The sequence below is a fragment of the Cebus imitator genome, unplaced genomic scaffold (assembly GCF_001604975.1).
Source record: "Cebus imitator isolate Cc_AM_T3 unplaced genomic scaffold, Cebus_imitator-1.0 Scaffold299, whole genome shotgun sequence".
Classification (NCBI taxonomy): Eukaryota; Metazoa; Chordata; class Mammalia; order Primates; family Cebidae; genus Cebus; species Cebus imitator.
In genome coordinates this window covers 2640641-2660415 of record NW_016107614.1, presented here as the reverse complement: position 1 = coordinate 2660415, position 19775 = coordinate 2640641, and the positions used below count along the sequence as shown (strand labels likewise).

General features: G+C 38.0%; 1 protein-coding gene across 14 annotated transcripts in view; it reads left to right on the top strand.

Moving 5' to 3' along the window:
• Positions 1–1340: 1340 nt before the first annotated feature.
• Positions 1341–19775, top strand: part of ZNF518A (zinc finger protein 518A) — a 66567-nt gene continuing 48132 nt past the window's right edge. For 5 of the 14 annotated variants that reach the window (XM_017502829.2, XM_017502816.2, XM_017502827.2 and 2 more), the window contains exons 1-2: positions 1630–1735; positions 4194–4278. The gene's annotated coding sequence lies outside the window, so the exon portion shown is untranslated. The other 9 variants (XM_037729368.1, XM_017502824.2, XM_017502825.2 and 6 more) reach the window with 6 other exon arrangements.

Sequence of the window (19775 nt, the reverse complement as noted above, 5' to 3'; positions counted from 1 at the left end):
ACATCAAAACACAGAACAACTCCACCCATGTTCCCAACTTAATCATTTTTTACTATTAAAAAAAAAAAAAAAATCCTGGCCAGGTGCAGTGGCTCACGCCTGTAATCCCAGCACTTTGGGAGGCCAAGGTGGGTGGATCACGAGGTCAAGAGATCGAAACCATCCTGGTCAACATGGTGAAACCCTGTCTCTATTAAAAATACAAAATTTAGCTGGGTGTGGTGGCACGTGCCTGTACTAGCTACTGAGTAGGCTGAAGCAGCTACTCAGTAGGCTGAGGCAGGAGAATTGCTTTAACCCAGGAGCCAGAGTTTGTGGTGAGCCGAGATTGCACCATTGCACTCCAGCCTGGGCAACAAGAGTGAAATTCTGTCTCAAAAAAAAAATCCTGTTCTCTCTCTTTCTGCTGTGATTTGTGTGCATGTTTGGCTTGCATGTTAATGAGGTCCTGGAGAGAGATGGGTGATGTACAATGTGGAATAAAATCCACTTTGTAACCATGTTCCTCCTTCCATAGTGGCATCCCCTTTGGTATTTACAGAAGATTTCTCCTTGTGTGTTTTACACAGTAAGTACGACTAATGTGAATTTCCGCTCATTCGCCTCTTCTAGGTGGAATTGTGTAGCCCAATAAACACGATAATGAAGAAGGCTTACAAAAGTCAAAGTGAGGATTTATCAGTGTGGTTTTTATTAAAGGAAGGAAAAAATCTTGCATTTGGCTACAGGTTGGCATTTTCAAAAGCCTACTCTAAGAAAATGAAAAATATGTATCATATATATTTGACAGTTTTAAGAAAGATTAGATTGTAAATGCCATACAAGCTACTTAAGAAAATGTGGAACATTAGAAAAAAAAGAAGTGAAAAATCTGATCATAGTTACACTTTTAATTTATTGTGTATCCTTCCTCACCAAAGTTTTTTGTTGTTGCTTGAATATCGGCCGCCACTCATCCCCTGCCCCCTTTTTAAAAGAAAGGTAATTTATGTAGAAAGGGAGGTATAAATTAATAGGTTGGATTTCTAAAGGACAGAAGAGCCATACTGGCCTTTGGGGTAAAACCAACCATATTAACTGACCTTTGTTCAGCCCTGTTGTTGTGAGGTAGGGGAAGTATTCCTTTGAAGGGGATGAGGGCCTCCTTCATTGTAAAGACAGTTTAGAGATAAATTACTCAATAGGTACATGTTTGGAATTCAATATGTCTTCTAGAGCTACTGGCGGCAGCTTCTTTCGTTGACATGGGCTGCAATAGCTGCTGAAACCCGCGAGTCAGAAGCAAGGGGTGGGGAGGCGCCATTTGCTAAACCGGAACTGGTTAAAATCTCAGGGTGGAGACCATTCCCAGTCAGCAAGGGCTTGCCAAGTGCATACAGTTCCTGCTCCTGGTGTCTACTTTGGAGAGCACAGAATGGACGTTTGTCTGCCATTCCACTGGCAGTAGGATCAGCAGCTGCTGGTGAGCAAAAAAGTAGTGGGTCACTGGAGTGGCGCGCCGGGGCCGCGGGCTAGGTGGAGAGGTCAGCGGCGAACTCAGCTCCATGGCCTAGTCTCGTCAGGCCGCGCGCGAACCCTGCCGGCCTCCGTTCTCTTCCGCTTGTCTCAGGTGCAGCGCAGATCCCTCCGCCGTAGCGTGCGCTCCTTGTAGCGCTGCGATCAGCTTTTCGGCAATACCCGGATGGAAGTGTAATGGCCGCCATCAGGGACTCGCAGGCAATGGGGACTACGACAGGTACTCCCCGTGAGCGGGACTGCGCAGACCTTTTAGGATGCCGGGACTTCTAGCGGGCCAGCCAGCAGGCAAAGGGCGAGTTTTTGGGGCGTCAGGGTTCCCCAAACAGGTCCAGGGATCCGCCTCTTGTGAGAGGAAGCGCCAGTTAAATAGTCCCGGCCATTCAGCGCTTCCGCCTAACTTGCCGCAAAGTTTTCCTAGAGAAGTCGGGGCTTTTCTAGCCCGGCGCTTTTGCAGGCTGCTAGAGCCGACGGGTACTTTCTTAACCTGGGCTTGCTTTACGTCCGGTTTTTCGAACTTTACACTCTCCTACATTCTAGGAGCTGGGTGGGAGTGCGAGACAGTGTGCCTCCGCGCTCCCCGCGGGGCAGCGGAATCCCGGAGGAAGGGGCGGATCGGGCGCGGTGTTTGGGGCGAAGCTGGGCGCGCGGCGCTCGAAGCACTCAGTCGGCGGGTTTCGTGGTTGCTGGAGACAGCAAGGGTACCCCGCAGACCGCACCCCTCGAGCTATAGGTTCGCAGGCCCTATTCGACGGCGACCCTATTGCGGGCCCAGCCCATGGTCATTGGGGGCCATTTCTTGCAGAGATGCCCAGCTCCCTGACGCGCTCGCTCTTCTCCACAGTTGGCCAAAGGTGCTCTTCCCCGCAGACCCCAACCACACCCAGTGGCAGATGGGTTTCTTTGTAACTGGCTTTCTCACATGTAGGGTCCATTTTGACTCTTTTCTTTACATGGTGTCCTCTTTGTCAAGTAGAGTCTCTTCCTAGGTGGCTGTGGTAATTGAAAAGCATGTAGAGTGAATGTATATACGGAAAAATGTTTTAATTCTTAAGTGGACAGATCAAACAGATGTAGCTTTAAAGTTCAGGCTGCAACAGTTAAGACTCAGTTTTCTTTTTAGGTTTAAATTTGAGAGCAAGTAGTGTATGTGAGCTGCTTTATTAGTGCAAACATTGTTGAGTATGTTGTCAAACGTCTAAAAAAACACTAAAAAAAATAAAATAAGTCAGTGTTCAAGGAATTCATAAGAATGTTGAAGTTTGTACAGTTGTCACGGTGATAAAACGTGAAGACACCAAACCGTCGGGATAGGAATTCTATTAATTGGAAAGCGAATATTAGATTTAGTTGCTGGTGCTTTTTAAATTGCTTTTTCTGCAGCAAGGGGTCTGATTTAAGTGTATGCTAAGGTTGGTATTCTCAGGTTTAATAGATATAAAACATTTAAATTGATTCAGTGCAATTTCCTAACATTTTTAGAGTTTAACTGCAAATTTATAATGCATTCACTATCTTTCAGCAAAATTATCTTTTCTGAAATTTATAAAGAGACATTGCATTCTGTTAACACTTTGAGGGTGTTAGGATTTCCTGGGGAAGGTAAGCATAGTGGACAATGTTGATTTTTGGTATAAAAACTATAAATTAGATCATCCCCAGATACAGAAATTGTTAACAAAAGGGGGAGGAGAATAAAGTGTGGCTTTATTACACGACCAAATGTTTCCTTCTTGTTGCAGTGAAAATAAGTATTATTATCAATTAAAATGTTTTATATCTGGTTTTATGGAAGTACAAAGGACAACCACCACAATGAACACCCAGTATATACATTGATAATGTATGAACTTTTAAATGCTTCAATTTTTTGCCATGGTCACACTTCAGATTGTGTTGTTTTCTCCCTGGTAATAGTATGCTGTAATCCCAGAAGTTTATATATCTTGAAACATTACAGAGGGAATATACTTTAGCCTAAATCTATAACTTTGAGATATACCTTAAATGCCCTTTAAGTGTATTTTTTTGTTTACTTTTCTGTCTGTAGTTTTTTAGAATTGTTCTCATTGAAAGATTATGTAACTGCATACTTTATAGCACTTAATACAACTTTTTTTTTTTTTTTTCTAAATGGTAGGAGACTTGAATCTTGCCCATATTCCTTCAGGTATGCTACTGAAGGTTTTGTGGCATAGTGCTATAAGCAGAAGAAAAGGGTTTTTGTCTTTAAATTTTTATTTATTATCTGGTCCCAGGTGTGTAGGCTGTATTTCAGTTCTATATGGGTGTTGGCTTCTCATGGTGAGCAATTTTCATAGGATGTTAGATAACCAGAAATGAACATTAAAGGTTAGTATTGTGGTGTTACGATAGCTGAGTTGGAATCAGACCCAGATACTAGTTCCAGTTTTGTGACGTTGGGCAAGCCTCGTTTTCTTTTTCTTGTAATAAATGAAGATATTGAGTTAGACTGATTCTCAGCTTTAGGATGTGACTTTTGCAAATTTATGACACGTTATCACCGGGCATCAATAATATATGCTTAAGTGTAGAGAGGTTTTCTTAGTTTTTTTTTTTTTTTTTTTTAATATTTCTTTATACACCTACATTACATGTTTAGTGTAATTGAACAGATTTTACAGTCAAAGTTTTAAAATTTTGGTCTTCATTTCCAGATACCATCTCTTCTTTTGATCATTGTTCCTGATTGTGACATTGTGCAAGTGTTAAATTGTGTGCCTTTTGTTCCTGAAGAAAGAGGTATGGTAAAGATTGAAATACTGGAGTATGTAGTCTATTTAAGTAGGAAGTTAATACATTTTAATATTGGACTAAATAAAGTAAAATACAGGTTAAGTATTCCAAATCAGAAAATCCAAAATGCAAAATTTTTTGAGTTCTGACATGGTGCTCAAAGGAAATGCTCTTTGGAACATTCTGGATTTTGAATTTTTGGATTTGAGATGCTCAACTGGTATAATGCAAATATTCTAAAATCCTAAAAAAAAAAGAGAGAACTATGAAACATTCCTGTCCAAAGCATTTCAAATAAGAGACATTCAGTCTGTAGTTTACATATACATGAGTTTTCATAAGTTACAGTTTTATTTTTTTGGCCAAAATAAAACTTAAACATGAGTTTTCATTTTAATCTAAGCAAAAAAAGTAATTTTTGGTTTCATAGTTTATTACTTAACGTTTTATTAGAGATCCAAAGATGACTTTAACTATATCATCCTTCTAAATAGAAAGGTGGCATCAAAAGCTTCTGGGTAATGAACATTGGTAATAAAGATGGTAGGTAGATGTCTCAAAGCTATGTGAATGGCCAGAAGAGTGTTGTTTTGGTCTAGTAAGTGCAAAGCAATGTACCTAAAGAAAAATCATCTGATACATGTTTACATTATGACTAATTGCATCTTCATTATGAATTAGGAAAGGGACTTGGGAATCACTATAGTGTTATGATTGGTTTCTTGTAGACAATCATGTGAATGGCTGGGTATAGACAAAAAAGAAGGAAAAATATGCCAACAAATCTATGGTATTATATGGAAACCTTTAGAAATGTAGTGGAAAATATTGTACCCGTGTAAAAAGCATGTTTTTTCTACCCTGGAAACACAGATATCTCTACTGTTTGTGTTGGATAGGTCCTGGGATCTTTGAAATCCTAAGATTCTTGGATACTACAGTATCATAAAATTCCTTTAAATGCAGTAAGTATACACATAATTATAACCCTAAATTAGGAATAAGATTGTATATATAATTGCTAAAATATCCAAAGTAGACTATATCACCTTACATTATTGCATTAGTTGTCATAACCATGTTCTTCTCTGAACTTCACCAGCAAATGGCTTTCTGTTCAGGGCCATTTTTTACAAAGGCATGAGTTTTGATTTTGTCAGAAAATAATGTGCAGAGAGTAGAGAGCAATAGACCTAAGTTAGGTACCACATTATCATTTATGTCATTAAGTAACTTTGTCCTGTATATAACATTTGTTTGACTTCTTACCATGAGAGTCACATGGGTACTGTGTTATTCCTGAAGAGATAAAGTAATGCTGAATGCTAAGCATTTTCCTAAGGTTGAGTATCCCAAATCTGAAAACCTGAAATCCAAAATACTCCAAAATCTGAAACTTTTTGAGTGCTGACATGATGCTCAAAGGAAATAATCATTGGAACATTTTGGATTTTGGATATTTAGCCAGTAAATATAATGCAGATATTCCAAAATCCACAAAAACCTGAAATCTGAAACACTTCTAGTTCCAAGCTTTTTTTTTTTTTTTTTTTTTTGAGATATCTCACTCTCCTACCCAGGCTGGAGCACAGTGGCACGATCTCAGCTCGCTGCAACCTCTGTCTCTTGGGTGCAAGCAATTCTTCTGCCTCAGCCTTCTGAGTAGCTGGGACTACAGGCACATGCCACCATGCCTGGCTAATTTATTTTTGTACTTTTAGTAGAGAAGAGCCTTCACTATATTGGCCAGGCTGGTCTCGAACTCCTGACCTCAAGTGATCTGCCTGCCACAGTCTCCCAAAGTGCTGAAATTATAGGCGTGAGCCTCTGGATTACAGGCATGAACCACTGTGCCTGGTCTACTTACAAGCATTTTGGTTAAGGAATATTCAGTCTCTACTATTTGATCCAAACTACTCAGGAAGAGTAATGAAGAATGAAAGCTTTAGTTGCATTGAAGTAAATAAGAGACTGCTATATGATGATTGACCAAAATGATTTGTATTAATTTATATTGAAAAGTTACAAGCAAAGTCTGACTAAAAATATAAAGTTGTGACTGGTATGGCTGCATGAAACAAGTGTCAGAATATTAGAATGAAGGTACATGATACGAAGTTTCAGAAAATTAAGTGGGCTTCGCATGGGTCTCATTTCATGAAGAAAGTCAAATAATTTCAGAATGTAGTATGCTCATCATCAATTCCTGATTCAAATTGCTTTGTTGAAGGTCGTAGCTGGTAAAAGACGGATCATATGTTGTTTTTGCCAACTCAGTATCTCTTCATTTAGGGAACCACCCCTCCCCTATTCTGAGTGGTTTGTGGGCTGTCAGTAAGCCTTACTGTCTTATAATCTGAGCCTGGTCATCCCTGTTGCAACAGTGAATGCTGTTATTCATGCAGAGCCAGTCAGAATCCATTTTTGAAATTGATGGGTGCATACTAGGAGAAAGATACTACCTTTTCTCTGAAATTGTTAATCTGGAAGGTGCTGGTGACATTCTTTACCACGTGTATGGAAAGCCCATCTGTATAGGGGGAGAAAGTGAAGCCGTGAGATGGGAGATGGATGGTGGTAGTGCCAGTTTCAATCTCAGGGAACATGGTAAGTGGTACCTAGTTTTCTTTTGATTTTGTGAGCTACTCTTGTGTCCTCCTCAGTCCTTGGGCCAAAATTCTATGTATAAATTGGTTTGAATTGTATTGCAGCAGGAAGTGTTGTAATGAATATGTGGCCTTTATGAATTGAGGTCTGAAGCTTCAGATTGATCATTCACGTCCTTCTGTAGTTTGCCACTTTACTATACCTGATGAAAGTTTCCCTTTATTTACTCATCATTTATGCATGCATTCAATCCTCTTTCATTCAACCTACAAACATTTATTGAGTGTCACCTATGTATGAGTATGTGCAACTGCCTGAATACTAGACTGAGTGGATGGTGGACATACAGCACATTTTTATTTATTTTGTTTGCACAAATCAACAAACGTGTTGAGAATAATGACTGTGGTGCTTGGCATTTAAGTAATATGTAAGAATAAGAAGAATTCCTTGTCTTGGAAGTACTTCTAGTTAAGGAATTCAGATTAATATACAAGAAAAAGCAGATAAATGAATGCACAATTGTATTTTAAGTCAATTTTGATGGGAAGGAAATGAGCAAGTTGGTCCATTTAGGAAGGTATCCTGAAGAACATATAACTTTAAATGTGTTTCTAAATGTGTTTCTGCTTATGAATGTGGCTTTGTTAGGTACAGAGAATAATTGAAGAAGGGGTAGAGTTGAAAATGATTATAGGCTGATCCAGGTTGGAGTAGAGATTAGTAGTTTCACTGTAACAATATGTGTTCTTTGGGAATGAGTTAGTGGAAAATAAGGTGACTGTTTTTGATAAATCTATGTATGAGGCACTTGGAAAGCCAAGCAGAAATTTTGGCCCTTTCTACTAAGATGGAGATTTCTTTGAAAAAATGTGTTTGCTTCTTTTAATATAAAGTCATTTTTGTATGCTAAAATATAAATTAAGTATAATGAAATATTGTAAAATTACTCATTATGCCAAAAGCTCTTCTTATATTCATCTGTCTTGAAGGTTTTTTAGAAAAATGGCATTTAACTTGGAATGCCATTTTATATATACATATATATAAGCCTTTCTCAAAAAGGGAAAGGTAAGAAGACGTGTTATATATATATATTTATTTATTCTTTTCCCTTTTTGAGAGTTATCTTAGTAATAGTCAAAGCCATACCCTTTTCCTTAGAGATAAAGCCAGTTTGAAGCTAATGTAGCAATAGATGTAAAAACATTTAAAGGCTGGGGAGGTGGCTCATGCCTGTAATCCCAGCACATTGAGCAGCTGAGGTGGGAAGATTGCTTAAGCCCAGGAGTTGAAGACCAGCCAGGGCAACATAGTGAGACCACATCTCTATTTAAAAAAAAATTATTTAAAGATAAGGAACAAAATTAAAGTGATGCTTGATTACTCATAGAATGTTCACTTTGGGCTCCAGAAACTAGGGATGATACAGAATTTATTATTGTATCATTCTCTCATTAAATGCTGTAGTTTCTTATGTCCTTGCCTACCTTCTTTCCTGATAGCCTCACATCTGACACTCAACTCAGAGAGTAACAGTTGGATTATTCCATTATACCAAGGTTGGCAAGCTTTTGCTGTAAATGGCCAGATAGTAAATATTTTAGGCTTTGTGGGCCATATGGTTTCTGGTGCAGCTATTGTAACACAAAAGACGCCATAGGCAATATGTAAATGAGTGAGTGTGGCTGTGTTCCAATGAAACTTAATTTACAGAAATAGGCAGCAGGCCAGATTTGGCCCACAGGCTGTCATTTCATTCCATAAACTCTCTCAGTCACATCTGCGCACCTGCTAGCATCTTTATTTATCCTCCCCTCTAGTTACTATAGATGGATCATCTTTGCTTCTTTCTAAGTTCACCTCTTCAACTTGTTCGCTAGATTTCATCCCTTCTAACCTGAAGGGCATCGCTGCTGCATTTCTTGCTTATCCTCCATCACCAATTTTTTCATTTTTACAAGATTGTTTTAATAAGCATGCAGTCATACTGTAATTTCTTCCACCTTTAAAAAACAAAAAATAAAATTAAAACTCCTTTATGGTAAAACTCCTTGAAAGAGTTGTCTGCACTACATCACTACTTCGTGTCTTTCCATTTTGCCTTACATCCAAGCTTGTCAGCCTTTCTCCTCTGTAACTCCACTGAAACTGTTCTAATCCATGTTACCAGTGATCTTCACATTAAGAAGCATTTTGGGAATGTTTTCTTCATTTTGCTTTGAGGATACCACATTCTTGATTTACCTTCAGTCTTACTGGTCATTTCTTTAATGGAAACATTTTCTTCATTTTGCTTTGAGGATACTGCAGTCTTGATTTACCTTCAGTCTTATTGGTAATTTCTTTTCTGTCTCACTTGCTGGTTCTTTTTCATCTCTTTCTGTTAAATGTTATAGAATCTTGAGGCTCAGGCCTTGGACTGCTCTTTTTGTTTATTCCTCCTGGTGATTTCATCCTGCTCCAAGTACTTAAAAGCACATATATACATATACACACACCAATAACTCCCAAAATTTCATCTTCCACCTAGTCCTCTATATTCTGTATCCAGCTACACAGTCCACATTTCCTCTTGGATGTCAAATAGACATCTCAAAGGTTACATGTCTAAAACTTAACTTTTGATATACTTTCCTACTACTTTCAAATCTTGTGTATCTAGGTAAGTAGGAACTCAGTTCTTTCCATTGCTGTCACAACTTCTAGAGTCTTGACATGTCTCTTTCTTTCAGAGAAAGCATGACGGGATATCTTGTAGATACTAGCTTCAAAATATATTCAGTCTGACCATGCCTCATTGTCAGCCAAACTACCATCAGCTCTTACTTGGATAATTGTACTGTGTTCTTTGTCTTTATTCTTAATCCCTTCTGAATACTCTGTTCTTAGCATAACAGCCCAAGTGATAAAAGTAATTCAGCTCATGGTAATCCTCTGCCCACAGTGTTCCAGTAGCTTCCTCTCTGATTCAGAATAAGACTAAAGCCTTTATAGTTTCTATCAGTCCCTGTTTCTGTCCCCTTGTTACTTCTCTGACCTCATCTTCTAGCTTTCCCTCTAATGCTTTCTGTTGTGGTCATACTGATTTTCATGCTGTTCCCCGAATATGTGAGACACATTGCACATTCAGGGTCATGGCACTTACTGGTTTCTTTTCTTGGATTGTTGGCTTCCTCAGCTCCTTAACATCTTGGCTCTAATAAGACCTTTTCAAGTGAGAGCTCCCTGACTTCCTATTTAAAATTGTAGCACTCTGGTTCTGCCTTGCCATCTTTGCTTTATTTTTCTCTGTAGCAGCACTTGTTGCCTTTGAATATACTTTATAATTTACTTACCTTGTTTATTACTTAAATAATCAATAAAATATTATCTCCGTGAGGGGAGGGATTTTTGTCTGTTTTATTCACTGCCATATTCCCAATGCTTAGAACATAGATGTGCTAGCTACAAGCCTGGTACCATCCCACATGCTGGTGTTGTAGTCAAGAACATTACAGATGCGGTCCTCATCCTTATGCAGCTTATTCATTCCAGTGGTAGAGACAAATAGAAAATAAATTGACAAATAAAATATTGCCAGAGATGTAAGCGTTGCAAAAAAGAAATACAAAAGGATAAAGTGGCAAATATTTTTTTTTTGAGGAGGGGATATTTATAGGGAAGGGCCCTTCTGAGGTGGTGACATTTGAGCTGAGACCTAAAAGATGAGGAGGATCTAACCTTTTGAAGAATGGGAGAAAGAACATTTCAAGTGGGGAATAGCAGGTGCAAAGGCCTGAGATAGGAAGGATAGGAAGAGTATTTGAGGAGCTGAGAATCTATGGCAGCTTGTTGGAATATGTGTACAGTGGGGAGAGTGGTGTGAAGTGAAGTTGAAGAAAAAGGCCCAAGACCAGATACCGCTGTTTCTTGCAGGCCTTTGTAAAGAGATTAAATTTTACTTTTTAAGTGCCTTGATGCTATAGACTGAATGTTTATGTCCTCCTATTGAAACGTATTCTCCAGTGTGATGGCATTTGGAAGTGGGGCCTTTGAGAGGTGATTAGGTCATGAGGGAAGAGCCCTTATGAATGGAATTCGTACCCTTATAAAAGAGACCTCAGAGAGCTCTGTGAGAAGATGGCCATCTGTGAACCAGGAAGTAGGCCCTCCCCAGACACCAAATCTGCTAGTGCCTTGATCTTAGACTTCCCAGCCTTCAGAACTGTGAGAAATAAGTCACCCAGTCTATGGTACTCTGTTACAGCAGCCAGAACAGAGTAAGACACTTGGGAGACCACCAAAGAGCTTTAAGCAGGGGAGCATTGTAATTTATTTTAAGAAGAACATTTGCTTCTTTGTGGAGAATGCACTCAGAGGAGGGTGGTGGACAAGATGGAAGCATGGATGCCAGTTAGGAAGACTGTTTTCATTCATGTTAGAAATGATAGTGGCCTGGACTAAGATTACGACAGTGGATAGGAAGAGAGGAAGGGGAATACAAGATCTGTTTTTGAGATAGAATTGACTATGCTTGCTTATGGATTAATGTGGGGAGTAAAGGATGGAGGAATTAAGGATGAGTCTTGATTTGTGGGTTGTGAAACTGTATGGATTTTAGTGCCATATACTAAGATGGGGACATCAGGGAGTGGAATTTCTAATCATGGAGGCAGGTGCCGTATAGACCTAGAGAAAAATTAAACCATTTATATTATTTTGTGAAGTTGAGCGGGACTGAATCACATGATAATGTGTTCTTCCAGTCAAATAGCACTACATCTTTTGATTTTCTTCCCTCCTCTCATGTATTACAAATCAAAATCTGCTTATTCTAAATCACTGTGATAGCAAAATGGCAAGCAGAAGAAGAAAGGAGCAAGAGATGAAAATAATCTTTTTCCTATACTGAATTCAGTGGTCCTTATGTCACTTTGGATAAATTAGTTCAGATTTTTCTCCTAATTCCTACCTATTAAAAAGGTGATTTCTGCCAGGCTGTGGTGGCTCCCATTGGTAGTCTCAGCACCTTGGGAGGCTGAGGCGGGCAGATTGCTTGAGACCAGGGGTTTGAGACCAGCCTGGGCAACATGGTGAAACCCCATCTCTCTGAAAAAAAAAAAAAAAAAAAAAAAAGAAAAGAAAAATTAGCTGGGCATAGTGGTGCACATCTGTAGCCCCAGCTACTTGGGAGACTGAGGTGAAAGGATCAGTTAAGCCCAGGAGAGCTAGGCTGTAGTGAGCCATGATTGTGCCATTGCACTCTAGCCTGGGTGACAGAGTAAAAGACCCAGTCTCAAAAAAAAGTTGGTCGTGTGGGGGGGGTGTTGTATGAGTAAATTCTGACTGTGTGTTTTAAACCAAGTTCCAAATTATTGCAGCAAAAAAGTTTACATGCTCTTTGAAGTTTGCTATAAAGTGATTTAATCTAAAATCATAGTCATATATTTGATTTGAAAATAAGAAAATCACTTAAAAATATATGGGTTAGGTACCTGTGTACCCAGTCTTCTGGTTTTTTTGAGGGAAAAATGAGAAATATTAAGTAATACTTGCATTTAGGAAGCTTGTAAATTACCTGGGGAGGTAAAACTTAAATAATGAAATTATGTATTAGTATAAAGCAATTTGTAAGAAATGGTGATCACTGGCTACCCTTTAAGTGGCTATTCAGAGAAAGGAGAGATTTAGTGTGTATTGTAGAAGGTTACATGTCCCTGTAGGAAGCAGAATTTGAAAGGAAGTTTAAATAGTATTGAATTTAGATAGAGGGAAGGCGATGCTATGCCTGGTGACCGATAACTATATGAACAGACAAAGGTAAATAAAGATGTATGTGTGGATAAGTATCTTTTATATTGGCCACAGTGAGATGTCATAGTTTTAGGGAATAATGAAGAATAAGGTTTACCTGAACCAAGAACCACTTCTGTATTTTAATTTTAAACTCCTTTGTAATGGTATACCAATGTCAACTGCTTACCAGAATGATCTGTGACTCACATATACACTAGAATTTTGAACATTTCTAGATCTGTATTTAATTACTTTTGCATATTTAACCCTACATTTCTTTTTTCTTTTGTCTTTTTTTTTTTTTTTTTTTTTTTTTTTTTTTTTTTCTTTTTTTTTTTTTTTTTTTTTTTTTTTTTTTTTTATTGTACTTTAAGTTCTGGCGTACATGTGCAGATCATGCAGGATTGTTGCATAGGTACATACATAGCAAGGTGGTTTGCTGCCTTCATCCCCCCATCACCTGTATCTGGTATTTCTCCCATGTTATCCTTCCCAACCCACCCCGCTCCCCACTGTCCCTCCCCAGCTCCCACCAACTGACTGTAGTGTGTGCTGCTCCCCTCCCTGTGTCCACGTGTTCTCATTGTTCAACATCTGCCTGTGAGTGAGAACATGTGGTATTTGGTTTTCTGTTTTTGTGTCAGTTTGCTGAGAATGATGGTTTCCAGATTCATCCATGTCCCTACGAAGGACACGAACTCATTGTGTTTTATGGCTGCGTAGTATTCCATGGTGTGTATGTGCCACATTTCTTTATCTAATCATCTTCTTTTTTTTTTTTTTTTTTTTGAGACATGGTGTAGCTGTGTCGGCCTGGAGTGCAGTGGTGCTGTAATCTTGGCCTGCTGCAACCTCTGCCACCCAGGCTTCAGTGATCCTGCCACCTCAGCCTCCTGAGTACCTGAGTAGCTGAGAATACAGGCACATGCCACCACACTGGCCTAATTTTTAAAATACTTTTATAGAGATGAGGTCTCACTATATTGCTCAGGCTGGTCTTGAACTCCTGGGCTCAAGCAAAATTCTCCTGCCTGTGCCTCCCAAAGTGCTGGGATTATAGGCCTGAACCACTGTGCCCAGCCTACATTTAATCTGTGTTTAAGTTGCTCATTAGACCACAGTGATTTGGAAGGAGCTTGCTTTGGTTATGTATGTAAATTTGTGTAAAACCATTTCTTTCACTCTCAGAATATGATTGGCATCAGTGTCTCAGGTAAACTTTTCGAAAACTTAAACAGCTACAAAAAAAAGTAAGCCCAAAATGTTTGTTTCAAGTCATGAACAGATAATAGTTATTTTAAGGGTACTAAAATAGATTCTGCTTTGAAAGTAATATTCTTAGGGTTTTGTATGTGTGTGTTTCTAGATTCCTTTTAGCAGAACCTTATATTTTTCAGTAAACTTTTACTGGTGCATGCTGCTTTGGTTTGATCTCATGTATTCATATGACTGTTTTGCCTGTATTTATCTACAGAAAAAGGATTGAATGACTTAAGGAATGCAGTAGTTTTCTATGTGAGGGGACACGTTACAGAGTTACTAGCTAAGCTAAAGCTAGAGTTCTTTAGTTTTCTTTGGTGTTTAAGCAACTTGAGTATAGCTAAGTAGCACATGGATTCTTCCTTTTTAGACTCTGTAGAATGTCTTTGATTTTTAATCTATTATAGAAAGCAAATATAACTGTCCAAGAATGGTGCCTTTTGATAAACTCCTCAAATCTTCCTTACCTTTGGCATTTTACTTTGGGAATTATCTTTTAAAAATCTCTCTGGACCCATTGTGTGATTTCTGTCTCTCTTTTTTTGAAATTGAAACAGAGTCTTGCCCTGTCGCCCAGGCTGGAGTGCAGTGGTGTGATATTGGCTCACTCCCAACCTCTGCCACCTGGGTGTAAGTGATTCTCGTGCCTCAGCCTCCCAAGAAGCTGAGATTACAGATGCCTATCACCATGCCTGGCTAATTTTTTGTATTTTAGTAGAGATGGGGTTTCACTATGTTGGCCAGGCTGTTCTTGAACTCCTGACCTCAGGTAATCCACCCACCTTGGCCTCACAAAGTGCTAGGATTACAGGGCTGAGCCACCGTGCCCAGCTGTAATATCTAACCTATGTATGTTAACATTACCAGTTCCCTGGCTCCTCAGTTTTTATTTGGATTGTCACTCTAGTCATCTAAATTTCTCATTTCGATGTTTACTTTCTCCAGTTTATTTCTAAAGTCCTGCTTTTATAACTTTTTTCTGTTCATAAATTAACAGTGACTTCTGTTTACCTATCATTTCTAGTTCGGATCTGTCCTCTATAGTCTGTTTTTACTTAACCTCTCCATTATGCATTCTTTTTTGATCTAGACCTTGGTGGTACCTTGGGAGAAAAATAATTTTCTTCCATTGTTTCTTTATTCTATTTTTCTGGCTTAGATTGCCTTTTCTCCTTTTTTACATGTTTAAGTCCTGCTACTTTTCAAAGGGTCCTCACAAAACCTACCTTTCTATGATGACTATGTTTACTGATTTGTCAGCTTTCTGTATTAAGTAAGAAGCCTTTGATTATAAACAGTAGAAACTAATGTGAGCTAGCTTATGTTGAAAGGGGGAATTATTTTAAGGATACAGGATTTTCTGGAATTCAAGCCTCATAAAGGTTTGTGGTGGTAACATTACCCTCTTGGTTTCCAGTCAGGGTTCTTAGGAGAGCTGATGATTTTTCTCCCATTGATTTGGTTTTCTGGTTTGTTTTTTGCTATGCCATGTTGTCATTGCTTAAAAAAAAAAAAAATTAAACTGTTAGTAGTTTGGAGGATATCCTTCTGCAGATTTGTCTGTGCTTATATACACGTATGCTTATAAGACCTTTCCTCTTAACATCAAAATGACATGAGGATCATTTCTCCTAATTTAAAGTGTATTCTGTGCCTCAGTCTGTAGCTTTCTTCGTTGTTGTTTCTTTAGACAGGGTCTTGCTCTGTCGCCCAGGCTGGAGTGTAGTGTCGTGATCACGACTTACTGCAGCCTTCACCTCCCAAGCTCAAACAGTGCTTCCACCTCAGCCTCCTGAGTAGCTGGGACTACAGGGGCATGCCACCATGCCCAGCTAATTTTTGTAGAAATGGGGTTTTGCCATGTTTCCCAGGCTAGTCTTGAACTCCTGAGCTAAAGCTATCCACCCACCTTGGCTTCCTGAAGTGCTGGGATTATAGGCATGAGTCACCATGCTCAACCTTCAACTTCCTTTTTAAACATTTTTTTTTAAATTACTTACAGTAAATACTGTTCCAGGTCAATTCATATATATACTTCTTTCTGTATAATTTCATGGGGATGTTTCATAATTTATAATTTTCCTTTTCTTGGACATTTAAGTGATACTAATATATATACATATTTATATGTTATGCATTTTTTGGTAGGATTTTTTTTAAAGTGAGGTTTTTGCGAGTATACAAAATTGATCATTTTCAAGGAAAATATAAATTACCAAAGTGACTCAAGTGGTAGAAGCTCTAAAGAGCCCAGAAACCATAGAAGAACTTGTAAAGATTGTAAGGTCTAAAAATCTGAAGGGTCACTAGGTGCATATGGTGTTCTTGGTGCAGTCTGTACAATTTTAAAGAGATAACAAAGTAGTCTGGTTAGTGAACTATTTTAGAGCCGATGAAATAGTGGATAGTACTCCAATCCATTTTATAAACCCTCTGTAATACCAGTAACCAAAACTGTTAAAGATAGCAAGAAAAAAAAAAAAAAAACCTAAATAACATTTTATCAGATGAAATCAGCACTTTATTAATAATATGCTGCATATTGCAAAAATAGTTCAACATTACAGTTTCTGTTCATTTCTTTGTGTAGCATATAGAAATATATAGGCAAAATTAGGTTGGTGTTATAATTTTTAGTATTTCTTTTAACAGTATCAAGATCAGGAAGCATATTATTAGTTGAATACCATTCATTTCTGTATAAATTACATACATCTTTTAATTTTTTTGTTGAGATGGAGTCTTGCTGTGTCGCCCAGGCTGAAGTATACTGGCACTATCTCAGCTCACTGCAACCTCCACCTCTCAGGTTCAAGCGATTCTCCTGCTTCAGCCTTTCGAGTAGCTGGGATTACAGGCATGCACCACCATACTCGGCTAATTTTTGTAGTTTTAGTAGAGATGAGGCTTCACCATGTTGGTCAGGCTGGTCCGACCTCAGGTGATCCGCACACCTCGGCCTCTCACAGTGTTGGAATTACAGGCGTGAGCCACTGTGCCTGGTCACATCATTTTATTTATACAACAACTTTGCATACATAACTGCTATTCTGGTTGTGTCAAGTCCCATTACTTTTTAAGTAGCCTCATTACTCACAAATTAATCGTTAAATAAACAAACTAAAACACTTCTCTTATAGCATTAATTTATACAGCATGAATGAAATCCAGTAACATAATTCATCATTCTCTGTTTACCGTGAACTTTGAGGCTGGTGTTAAAGTGTTCTCTGCAGTGGTATGATTGGGTACCTGTGTGTTGATATGGAGAACACAGAATTGAATGATACGTATATTGTTTTGATCTCTTCTTTACCTTTAGTGTTAACATTCATCTATTTTGTACTGGCAGCAAGTGTATTATTTTGAGTCTGTTCAAGAAAAACTCAGTTGATCTACCACAGAAGTCACTTGCTTTATTTGAGAATTTCAAAATTTTCATGGCTTCAATGCCACTTTTTCATAAAGTTTCATAAAATTGTTGTCTAGAGGCAAAAAGATTGCCATTCTCAACAACATTCAAATGTAAGCTGTTTGCTTGTGCTGTCATAAGGTAGCATGCCAGTGTGGAGGCCACAGTGATCCAAGACAGCGTTTTAGCAAACACTGACCAAAAGATAACCAGTGACCGCTAGGAACATTTTTGTGTGTGCATTCTTCTTGACTTTTTCTTTACTGAGAGTTATGCATTTGTTTATCCATTCTCTATCCATCTATCAGTATTCGAACAAATTAAACTCTATAGGTCTGCTGTTTATTTTTTATTTTTTTCACTTAAGGTATGTTAGATATTGTGTTAATAAATGTGAGTTTACAGTATTGTTTTTTAAATTGCATAATATTCCCTTAAAGTACTACAGTTGATTTAATCATCATTTATTGGTGGAGACTTATTTTTAATTTTGTGATTTTTATAAACAATGACACAATATGTCTGATTATTATCTTTAGGATACATTTCTAGAAGTGAATCAGAAGTTGTATGCCTTTTCCCCAGACTTTCTATATATGTATTGCAAACTGTTCTTTATAAAGGTCATTCCAGTTTTTATCTCCATCATTAGTATATCATCATGCCTTTTTTCCATCGCTGACCAACGCAAGATGTTAGAAATACATAACATCTTTTACAATCTGATTGGCAGAACTTTTCTTGTTTTTATTCATTTTGAATTCTAGTGAAGTTGGGCATGTTTTTCACTTATATTCCTCTGTGACTTTCTTCTTTGTGTCTGTTGCCCCTTTTGTAACTTGTTTTTATTTTTATTATTATGAAATGTGTTTATGTACAAAATGCACACAATATATATGTGATTTAAAGATAAAACAAATATCTACATATCAGCTATTTAAGAAACAGAAGTTCCTTTCCTTTTTCCCGGTTGTGTTCTCTCTGGTCATATCCTCCTCTCTGCTCCTAACCAAGGTGAAACTACAATTCTAACTTTTGGTATTTTGATAACTGTAAATACCAAATTGTTTCATTTTGAAAATTTGGTAGCAAGCCTAAATCTAGCTATGTGATGAAAGGGTAACAGTGCCACTAGTAGATGAAGGCTCCCAGGAGAAGTTAAGGTAACAGCATAAACTGAATCATAGTCTGGTTTTAGCTTCTCTGGAGTTTACCAGAGCCACTTTTGGGGAAGTTTGTGTAAATCATGAGTGAATCCTAGCAATCTTAAGAGCTCACTGTAATAAGAGAATCTGACAGGCCCAGAGTATAGACCAGATAGTGGATGTCTGAGAGAGGCTGCTCTGTAATTTTGGTTTCGAAGCTCACCATGTAGTTGATCTGGATATAAGGACATGGAGGGAAAAGCAGGAACGTTATGAGTTTATGTCAATACAAGCCAAATACAGATAAGAATTTGGGCCAGGCTCACCTGGGGATTCTGTCCTATGGTTAAAAGATAGTACAGTATCAGTGACGTTTTTGGTGATAGAAGTCCTCAATGTGTCTTATCTTTTGATGTCCAAGATGTCTTGTGTTTGGACTGACAGGAACAATGTAATCTGCTATCCAACTGTTTGTTATCCTGTTATTTCCCTTTACTGTCATCTTGGGGCTATTATTTACTTCTCTCTCCTCCATTTGATCTCCCAATGCCTGTACTTCATGTCCTTCTCTTTCTTGATGTATTCTTTCATTTTGATGGAGTATGTCTTCTAGTAACAACTTGAGGAAGGATGTCAGGTAGGTAAATTTTGGGATTTTGTGTGTCTTCATTTTGCACCTATACTTAGCCCTTTGGCAAAGTGTAGAATTCTCGGTTGAAAACTTTATGCCAGAATTTGAAGGTATTGCCCCTTTGACTTTGTCCTTCTGCTATTGTTGCTGAGAAGTCCAAAGTCATTTGATTCTAATCTTTTGTTTTCTGACCTTTTTTGTTTCTTTCTAGAAACTGGCATTTTGCCTCCACTGTTATGAATCTTTGCAATGATATGCCGTGGTACATTACGCTGAGCACTTGGTGGACATTTTCATCCTGGAAACTGATTTCCTACAGCTCAATACTTTAAAAAAGTTATATTATTGATGATTTCTTTCTTCTTTTTCTTTGTACTCGTTTCCTACTAATCAAATGTTAGACCTCTTAGATTGCTCCTCTAACTTTCTTACCCTGTTTCTCCTATTTTTTATCTCTGTGTTTTGTTTTTTTCTGAGAGGTTATTTCACCTCTATCTTCCAACCCTTCCATTGCCCCTTTTTGCTTCTTCATGTTTTCTTATTTCTAAGAGTTCTTTTTGTTTTCTTGCTGTTCCTTTTTTTTTTTTTTTTTTGTGGCATCCTGTTCTTATTTCTTACATCCCTAAGAAATCAATGAGTTTTAAAAAATGTTTTGTCTTAATAGTCTCAG